Below are 10,849 nucleotides of genomic sequence, written 5' to 3' on the forward strand. Positions count from 1 at the left end.
GAGAGTTGTTGCTATTCCTTTCTTCGATCTCCTGTTGAGTTTGTAGGTGTTCAGAATGGTTTGATCCCTATCCAGCTGAATTCCTGAGAGGAGACGAAATCCAGGTCTCCTACTCCTCCGCCATCTTGCTCCGCCCCCTATCCATTTATCTATCAGTGACATATAAGTTACTTCCTTATCTTGGCTATTGTAAATAATACTGCAATAAACATGGAGGTGCATAAAACTTTTCAAATTAGAGTTTTCATTTTCTTTTGCTAAATATCTAGTACTACAATTACTGGGTCATATGATTTCTCTTTTTTTAATTTTTGAGGAACCTCTATACTGTTTCCACAGTGGCTGTACCAATTTATATTCCCACCAACAGTGCACAAGAGCTCCTTTTTCTCTATATCCTCTCCAACACTTGTTATTTCTTGTGTTGTTGATTTAAGCCATTATGACAGGTGTGAGGTGATATCTCATTGTGGTTTTGTTTGCAATTCCCTGATGATGAGTGATGTCGAACATCTTTTCATGTGTCTGTTAGCCATCTGTATGTCTTCTTTGGAAAAAAAAAAGTCTATTCATTCTTCTGCCCATTTTTTAATTGGATTGCTTGTTTTCTGGTGTTGAGTTGTGAAAACTCTTTATATTTTGGGCGTATTAATCCCTTATTGGATATATCATTTGTAAATATCCTCTCCCATTCAGTATACTGATTGCCTTTTGTTTTGTTGATGGTTTCTTTCTCTGTGCAAAAGTTTTTTTCTTTATTATTTTGACACAGTCCCAATAGTTTAGTTTTGCTTTTGTTTCCCTTGCCTTAAGAGATATATCTAGAGAAAGGTTGCTATGGCCAGTGTTAGAAATTACTGCCTATGCTCTCTTCTAGGATTTTTGTGGTTTCAGGTCTCACATTTAGGTATTTAATCCATTTTGAGTTTAATTTTATGTATGGTGTTAAAAAGTGGTCCAGTTTCATTCTTTTTTATGTAATCATCCACTAAGATGTTCTTTAAGCTGCTATTGACCTATCTTAGTTCCTTGAAACCACATGGATCATTTCTGCTATCTACTCTCTGTCCTATAACAACCTTTCCAGATCTGAAGGCAAAGATGGTGTTCTTTGGTTCAGCAAACACTGAGTATCTACTATATTCCAGGTTCTGTTCTAGGTGCTGAGTGTGCATCAGTGAGCAAGAAAGTGAGGCATAGCCGTTTTGCAGGAGGGTGGGCAGACAAAAAACCAAATAAATAAACAAAACATATAGTATGTCAGATGGTGATAGGTACAATGGAGAGAAATAGAGGGGGAGAGACAGGAGGTTGCAATTTAAAATAAAGTGGTCAAGAGAGGACTCACTGAACGGGTCACATTTGAGAGAGGAGATAATAAAGTCCTGAGGCAAGAGTAGATAATGTATACCAGGAGCAGCCAGGAGTCCAGTGTGGATAAAATGGAATTAGTCAGGAGAATATCATGGGAGATGAGGTCACAGAGGTAATGTTGGGGTTGGGGAGATGGGAAAGGGCCTTGTAGACTATCATAAAGATTTTGGATCTTATCCTGAGTTAGATGGGAGCGGAGAATGACATGACCTGTCTTATGTCACCCGAAGTCCACTCATTCCAGGCTAAACAGTTCCAGGTCCTTCCAACTTTCCTCTGTGTTCTGAGTCTCAGCCCCCTCCCCAGCCTTCTCACTCCCTCCTGGTCACACTCCAGTGTTTGTGGCCCTCTTCAAGTGTGGGTCCCAGAACAAGACACAATCACTCAAGGGTGGCCTAACCTGGGCAGAGGGGTATGGAGCCATTGCCTTCCTTGATGTCCTCTAATATTCTCTTAACACTGACAATATTTTAGGAATAAAATCTTTAACAGAGATTAAAAAGTTATCACCATAGATCAGGTAATTCCATTCATTTTAACTTGCCAAGTATGAACACTTTGGACAAATTAACAGGCCCTTTGTCATTACTCTTGGAAATCTGTTAGAGGCTGAGTGGTATTATGAGTTTTGAAGTCAAACAGATCTGGGTCCTATTCTTAGCTCCAGACCTACCAGCTATGTGACCTTGGATAAGTGAGATGTTCTCTAAGCTTCAGTATCTTCATCTGTAAAATGGGAAAAAATAATTTGTACCTTGTGGGAATTAGCAATGATATGTATAAAGCCTCTCTGTCCAGTGTCTGGCCCATGCAGATGATGGACAATCTTAGCTGTCATTGTGCCTTGTATCCCTGGCACATAGGCAGCCTCACTTTGGATTCTTAGTAGGTGTGGACCCTGTAGTGGGAGAAAATCCAGTCAACCTGGTATCCCTGTGTAGAAGACCTCAGCAACTGGGGAAGCCCCGTCATGATTTTCTCACTGAGCTATGTGATTGCCTGTTAGTGGCTGCACACAAGAATTCCAGGAGAGCCAAAGCTGTCAGCATCCAGGCTTGCGGTCCAATGTTTCACCCCAAGAAGAAGTGGGAATGGAGACTTCAAAGAGAATGGGTGGCAAGTGTTTCTTTTATCAGAAATTGGAAACATCTGGAAACAGGATACCTGTATCAGTCTGTACCTGGACAAGCAGGTTAAGGTCTGAGATGCATAATCAGGAGTAAAACCATCATCTAAGTAAGGAGCCTAAAGTGCTATGAGAAGCCCAGGTGCAAAGTGACGAGGAAAGTGAGGAACAGTGGGATCAAACAAATGAGTGGAAAGGAGATAACAGTGGCTCATCCTTGGTGTCTGGCTGGGCTTTTATGAGTTTCCAGCAGCTTTTTGTGTTGGTAAGTGAGATTTATCTGCCTACAAGTTGCAAAAAGAGGACTCATCAAATTCTTTCCTCAGGGTCCCCACCTTGAGGGATGCTTTCAGGGTAGCCCAGCCTTAAAGCCAAGCATTTTTAGGGTATTTATAATGTCATTTCTGGGGCAAGGCTTAGTGGTAGGCTAGGCTGAAAAGGAACTCTACTCACCTGGAAGTTGAAAAAATGGCTTGGAGCAGGCCTGTGCTGGGAGCAGCCAATGTGTAACAGGCAAATTTTTATAACCTGGATTGGTCTGTCCCCAGCCCTGAGCATATTTTCTCACCTGCTAATTGGGACCAGTAATACCTACTCAGCCTCCCTCCCACCAATCCTGTGCTCCAATGGAGACCATCTTCATTTTTCCTACTAGAAAATTCAGTAAATACTAGATGTGAGAGTACTTTTTAAAAATCGTAAAAGGCTATAGAAATGCAAGGTGGTAGTATTACTCAAATGCTTTAGCACTGGTTGTCTGCCAAGTCCCTGTCAAAAGCCATTTTTATTTGCCAACAGCAAGACTCTACACTGTGACAACCCAGCTATTAGATACAGTGACTTTAGAGTTTTATTTTTGATGTATGTGTTTTAGGATTTTTAAAAATTGCCATACTTAAAGGAATTCACTCTTTTAATCCTCCCAGCTCATCAATCTCAGTTTCTCTCTATCTCCCAATCTTTTGATCTCTTTCTCTCTGTTGGCCTTTCTCTCTCTCTTTCTCTTTCTCTTTCTCTCTCTTTCTTTCTTAATACCAAGGCTGAGCATGTTCCTGGCTTTGGCAGAGGACCATACAGAGTACAGATGGCTTCATGTGGCTTCCTCCTTATCTGGTTATGTTCATGGCAGCAACAATAATTCAGAGTAATTGTGGCCGGCTGATAGAAATGGTCTGTAGTCTTCCATCCCCTGGCTCAAGAATCAGGGAGTATTTTCTCTATAGCTCAAAGTGGACCTGAGCTTCAGCGAGTAGAGTCCAGCAGTAGTCCAGTCCAGGGTGTCTGCCTGCCCTCCTGGGAGTTATATCAGAGACCTGCCTTTCTGGTTTTTGGCCTGCTGATGACTGTGTGACCTTGGGCACTCCCCTCAATTCTCAGCCTTAGCTTCTTCATCCATCAGGTAAGAATATGAATTCCTGCCCTGTATCACTTCTGTGAAATGGATATAAAAATATTTGGAAAACTGTAAAGGTAGGTGGCAAAATGGTTGCCATTATTACTGCCATTCTCTGTGCAGCTTGGACTCTTCAGAAGGAGGTTGTACCTTCAAACTGACAAAGAATTACCGCCCTCATGCTAGTCTGAGATTCTGCATTTAGTGCTGTAGGGGAAGTAGAGATAAGCAGTGGTTTGCTAGAGCCAGCGTTTGCTAGAGCCAGCTTGTACCAGCTTTCAAGAGCCAGTTGTGCACATCTCTTTTCAACTCCACATTCAGTGACATCACATTGGTAGATAAAACTGGCAATGGTGAGAGTAATTCCCACCATGGAAAATCAGCAAACACTGCAAATCTGGGCCTTTTCTTTCTCAGATATTCAGAACTGTTTCAGCCGTAAAGGAGCTGCCAATCTATCAGCGGGGTGTGTATGTGTATGTGTGTGTGTGCATGTGTGTGTGTGCATGCACATGCATACATGCTATGGAAACGTGTTAAGTAAGCAAACACATGATTATAATAGATAAAAGTACTAAGTTGAACCATGTGATATTGCTATTTGTGCCAGTCAAAATAGCCAAGTATTAACAATTTCATAAGGTTGAACCTAATGGAATGTTATCTGTAGCAGGAAAGAGTACCTGGAATGGAAAAGGATTTCCCAAGACCCCTTAGATGATATAAGACTGAGATAGAGTTAGGCCCCAAAACTACTAGGTCCTTGTCTTAACCCTAAAGGCTCCAAAACCACTTTATTGCCTCTGATTCCTTATCAAAACAGAGAAAACTCTGACATGAGAACCATAGTATAGATGGGGTAAGATAGCCACAGGTCTTTCATCTCATTGTCTTCTCTCAGTTAAAGGTTAAAGTTCAGGCCATATCCTTATGCTGTGGCCTCACTGTCTGAGCATACTTTCTCTTTCCTTCACTCTGGCTCTCTTTCTCTCCAATCCTGTGGGAATTCATAATGCCTGGCTAGATAAGATTTAATAAATATATGCCTCCCTGGGTGAGACTAATTGAAAAGCAAAGAAGACATGTCTGGAAAACTGGGCCTCCTTTGCAGTTTCTGGGTTGAAAACAGCTGGATCCTTGTTGCAGCTCAGTGCACTCATCTGGGGAGTAGATGCTTAGGAGAAACATTTATCTTTGGTGGTCACGTACTCCCTGCCTGCACTTGAGTCACAAGCATAGCTTGTTCTAATCACAGTATACTCTCTATGTTACTGTCCTGATTATTAAAACTTCGCACTCCTTTTTGTTTTTCTCATTCCTTTGATGAATTGATAACGTTCACAATAAAAGTGGAGGCAGAGCTTGGCTCTGGACCTTTCTCCACTAGAGCATCTGGTCCCCACGCCCTCTCCTTTCTCCTACTAAGGTGTCTGGAGTAATCTTTTCGTTCACCACCTCGGGGTTTGCTGACCAAACCCAACAACTCCGCCCTCACCACTCTGTATCTTGCATTCTGAAAGTGACAGAAATTAGAACATGTCCAGAAGAGAGCAAAAGAAAATGATTGTAACAGTTGGAAATAAAATCAATGAGGAAAGGTGGAAGGAATTTTGCCGTGAGAAAATAAATTTGCCTGTCAAAAGAATAATAGTATTCATGTCTCAAGAGATTGATATGCAGAGGATGCTATACTGCCTTTTTCCATTTCCTGAAGCCAGAAGAATTCAACCTTTTAGTTAATGGCATTACCAGCCAGCCAGGCTCTTTACTCTTGCTCAGAATCTACATCTAATCAGTTGCCGAATTCTATTGATTCTATCTATTTAATATCTCTTGAATCCATCCCCTCCTACCCATCTCAGCTGCCATGGTCCCAGATCAGGCCTTCATCCCTAGCCTCCACTGAACTCCATGCCTCCTCTCTCAGCTGAAGCCACCAGAATGTTCTTTAGAAATCACCCAACTGCTCAGGCTATGCCTCTCGTGAAGTCACTATTGTCTACGAAATCAAGACTAATTTTCTCAACCTGGCATTCAAAGCCTTATATCTTATGGCTCCAACCTTTTCTTAGTCCCAGTTCTCACCACTCTATGTACTAGATGTTTTAACTGTTTCCTTGGCAGGCCATTGAGTATGATGTTAGCTGGGTTTTTGCTAGACACCCTTTATATCATGTTGAGAAAGTCTCTTTCTATTCCTAATTCATTGAATATTTTTGTCATGAAAGAGTATTGGATTTTGTCAATTTTTTTTCTGTGTCTATTGAGATGATCATTTGATAGCTTTTGTCCTTTATTATATAGTATATTGCATTGACTGATTTTTGTATGTTAAACTAACCCCTCATTTCTAGAATAAATTCCACTTTTGTCATGATGTCTAAACCTTTTTATAAGCTGCTAGATTTTGCTTGCTAGTATTTTTTTTTTAAAGATTTTATTTATTTATTTGACAGAGACAGAGATAGCTAGAGCAGGAACACAAGCAGGGGGAGTGGGAGAGGGAGAGGCAGGCTTCCTGGCGAGCAGGGAGCCCGATGTGGGACTCGATCCCAGGACCCCAGGATCATGACCTGAGCCGAAGGCAGACGCTTAACGACTGAGCCACCCAGGCGCCCTGCTTGCTAGTATTTTGATGAGAATTTTTGTGTTTATTTTCATAAGAGAAATTCATCTGTATTTGTATTTTCTTGTGATGTCTTTATCTAGGTTTTGTGTCATAGTAGTATTGGCCTCATAAAATGAGTTGAGGGGGGTCCCCTTCCATTTTTTGGAAGAGTTTTTGAAGGATTGGGGTTAATTTTTCTTTAAACTTTTGGTAGAATTCACTAAGGAAGTCATATCATTCTAGGCTTTTCTTTGTAATAAGACTTTAGATTATTAATTCAATCTCTTTACATGTCTATTAGGATTTTCTATTTTTTTTGAGCCATTTTCAGTACTTTGTGTCTTCATGGAAATTTGTCCATTTCATCTAGGTCATCTAATTTTTTGGCATACAATTTTTCATAGTATTCCCTTATAATTCTTTTTATTTCTGTAAAATTGGTATTAATGTCCCCTCTTTTATTCCTAATTTTAGTAATTTGAGTTTTCTCTTTTTCTTAGTCACTTGAGGTAAAGGTTTGCCAATTTTCTTGAACTTTTCAAGGAACAACCTTTTGGTTTTGTTGATTTCTGCTATTGATTTTGTTTGTTTTATGTTTCATTTATTTATGCTGTATTCTTTATTTGAGCAGAAAGACATTAAAATGCCTTAATCTCTCACTTTGGCTGACTTTGAGGCTTTTCACAAGCTGAACATGAAAACTAAGGCAGAACTGAAAACTGCCTGCCTAAGTGTTGATGGCTCCCTCCAACATATACACTGAGATCCTTGGCAACAGCTGGAAAACAAATTAGTTCCAGGCATTTAAGGAAATCTCTATCCAATAATTAGCTGACCATTAAGTTAGCCATGCAGAGACTTCAATGGCCATGTATATCAAAGAAGTTAGTTGAGGAAAGCCAGTTAAAACAACAACAACAGAAAAACACAACAACTATAACAACAAACCCTAGAGAAGAGAGAAAATCTGATTTCCAGAGTTGCCACATTGTATTAGTTAAAAGGCCATTTTTTTGACAAAAAAATTATGACTCATGCAGAAAAAAAAGAAAAAGCAAAAAACAAAAATACCAAAAAGACCAAGTATGATCTATACAAAGAAAAAAGTGTTTAATAGAAATTGTCCCTGAGGAAGAACTTTGGACTCATTAGGCAAAGAATTAAAATAAGCTATTTTAAATATGTTCAAATAACTAAAAAAAAATGTATTAGAACAATGTCTCACTAAATAGAGACTATTGATAAAGAGAATCAAAGTCTAATAAGGAACCAAATAAAAATTCTGGAGTTGAAAAGTTATATGAAATGAAAAATGTATTAGTGGTGCTCAGAGGAAGATCTGAACTGACAGAAGAGAGAATAAACTTGAAGATAGATCAATTGAGATTGTCCAGTCTGAGAAACAGGAAGAAAAAAGAATGAAGAATAAAGAGGCCTGTGGGACACCATCAAGGGTACACATAATTGGAGTCCCAGAAGACAAAGAGAAAGAGAAAGAGAAAGGAAAGGAAAGAGTATTTGAAAAAAATAATAGCTGAAATTGTCCCAATTTTGATAAAAACATTAATCTGTACATCCAAGATGATCAATGAACTTCATGTATAATAAGTTTTTAAGAAGTCTAAACATATTGTAATAAAACTTCCAAAAATAAAGACTCTTGAAAAGAACAAAAGAAAAATGACTCATCACATACAAGCAAATCACAAGGTTAACAGCTGACTTATCCTGAGAAACAGTAGGGGCAGTGGGATGACATAGTCAAAATGCAGAAAGAAAATAATGTATAGTGGTGAATCAATATGTCATACACCTGAAACTAATATAACATTGTATGCTAATTAGACTTCAATAAACAAAGAAAATTAACTGTCAAACAAGATTGTATATATGATAAAGTTATCCTTCAAAAATGTAGGAGAAATTAAGACATTCCCAGATAAACAAAAACGGAGATAATTTATTGCTTGAAGACATCCCTTACAAAAAATACAAAGGGAAGTTCTTCAGGCTGAAAAAAAGAGTGACACCAGATACTAATTAGAATCCACACGAAAAAATTAACAGCTCCAGTAAATGTAATTATGTTGGTAATGATAATAGAGACCATAATTACATATTTGTTTATTTTTTCTTCTCTTAACCAATTTAAAGGGTAATTGCATAGGATGATGTCAGTTAAAAGGGTGGGCAGTAAGGACCTGCAAAAATTTGTCCCCCCATAAAGACAATGTAAAGCCTGGTAAAATTTGTCAGAATCAACTTTTTCAGAACATAAGAAGTTAATCAAAGGTTTTCAGCAACCCAGATTATGTTTATTCAAGCAATACAACTGAATCTCATTAAGAATAGTGAGCTTTGTGGTACTTTAATTTTTCCTAGTTCTAGCCTCTACTCTCATTACTCAGTAACCTTAAAAAATAACAACCTACACACTGCTTGTTATATGCAACTGATGAGTCACTAAATTCTACCCCTGAAACTATAATACACTATATGTTAACTAAATTGAATTTAAATTAAAAAAAATTTAAAATATTGGAAAAAAATAATAGCCCACATTGCCAAACACTTTGGCAGCCCTTGGAGGGAGCAGAATGGAGCTACAACTATCTCAAAAGGTCTTATTATCAAATAATTGTTATTATCTTGTCTGATGGTTTCCTAAAAGATCCCCCTTACAAGATTGATTCAGATATCAGTGAATAAAAAACAAAACAAAACAAAACAAAAACCTTCTCTCTGGAAGGGGGCAGGTGTTTGTTGAAAACAATCACAGACAAGTGTTTTAAATTTGCAGTTGGCTAAGATAGTGGGTAATGTCTATGGCAAACAGTAGACTAACCAAAAGATTAATGGAATAGCTGAGGAATGAGATGTACATAGGAACTTTTAAAAGCTCCAACATATTTCTAAGAACCTAGAAGGCCGTACATGTGCCTAGGGCTCTGTGAATGCTCAGGTAAGACCCAGGAATGTCCTAGGCTCTCAACTCTGGCTGATCTTGAAGCTCTGTACAAGTAGGAACTGAAAGCTAAGTAGAGTTGTAAACTGCTTGGCTGAGTGTTGAAGGCATGCTCCAATATACATACAGTGCCTCTCAGCACAGATTAAGGGTATTTATTGGTTCCAGGCATTTAAGGAAATTGCTATCTAATCATTAGTCACCACTAATCAGATTGAGCAGAGACTTCAACGGCTACACACAAAGGATACAGACTTTATAAAAAGAGCTCATAAAATTTACACACACACAAAACCAAACCCAACAACAATCGATAAGAAGCAACAATAGCAGGGAGAATCCAATTTGCTGAATTGCCACATTATATCATTTAAAATATCAAGTTTTACAGATGAACATATAAGAAAGAAAAAAAAGAGGGAAGCAAACCATAAGAGACTCAACTATAGAGAACAAACAGGGTTGATGAATGGGTGGTGGATGGGTGATGATGGGTGGGGGATGGGCTAAATGGGTGATGGGTATTAAGGAGGGCACTTGTTATGATGAGCACTGGGTGTTACGTGTAAGAGATGAATCACTAAATTCTACTCCTGAAACCAATATTACACTATATGTTAACTAATTAGAATTTAAATAAAAACTTGAAACAAACAAACAAAAATTCAATCCTTAAAATTTTTCAGACTTGCTTTAAATCTTAGTGTATACAATTTTTATGTGTTTCTTATGTGTTCTTGAAAATAATGTATACTCTGCAAATATCAGTCCCAGTATTTTACAAAAACACTGTTTTCATAACTTCAGTTTGCTTCTGAGAACTGTTCAGGTGGAAACACAGACCTACTCAGGTGATAAATTGTGTAGAACTTAATACATAAACACAAATAAATGTAAATAAAACTGGGGTACTCTGAATAATATCGATGGATTGTATAAATGTCAATATCCTGTTCATGATACTATACTATGGTTTTCCAAAATGTTACCACGGGGGAAAACTGGACAAAGTATACAAAGGAATGCTCCATATTATTTCTTAAAACTGCATGTAAATGTATAATTATCTCAATAAAATTATAATTAAAAATAAAATTGGTCAATATTTGATATCTTTTTTACAAAAAATAATTCAGTAATGAACATATTAAACATTAACTTTCTGGGACTTCAAAGTAACTTTAATTTCTGGTAGATGCTTTATTTTAACAAAATCCTGGGAAGAGTTAAATTACCATTCGAATCCTAGAATAAGAGGACTGTAAGGATTATGAACATTCACAATTTTTTAAATGCAATTAGGTGTATTTAGTCACAGAGAAGGGAAAAGTTGTTTTGAACCATCACCATTGAGATGGGAAAATGAAAGCCCAAACTAAGTGT

The sequence above is a fragment of the Leptonychotes weddellii genome, chromosome X (genome assembly GCF_054177405.1).
Source record: "Leptonychotes weddellii isolate Sample4059 chromosome X, ASM5417740v2, whole genome shotgun sequence".
Taxonomy (NCBI): Eukaryota; Metazoa; Chordata; class Mammalia; order Carnivora; family Phocidae; genus Leptonychotes; species Leptonychotes weddellii.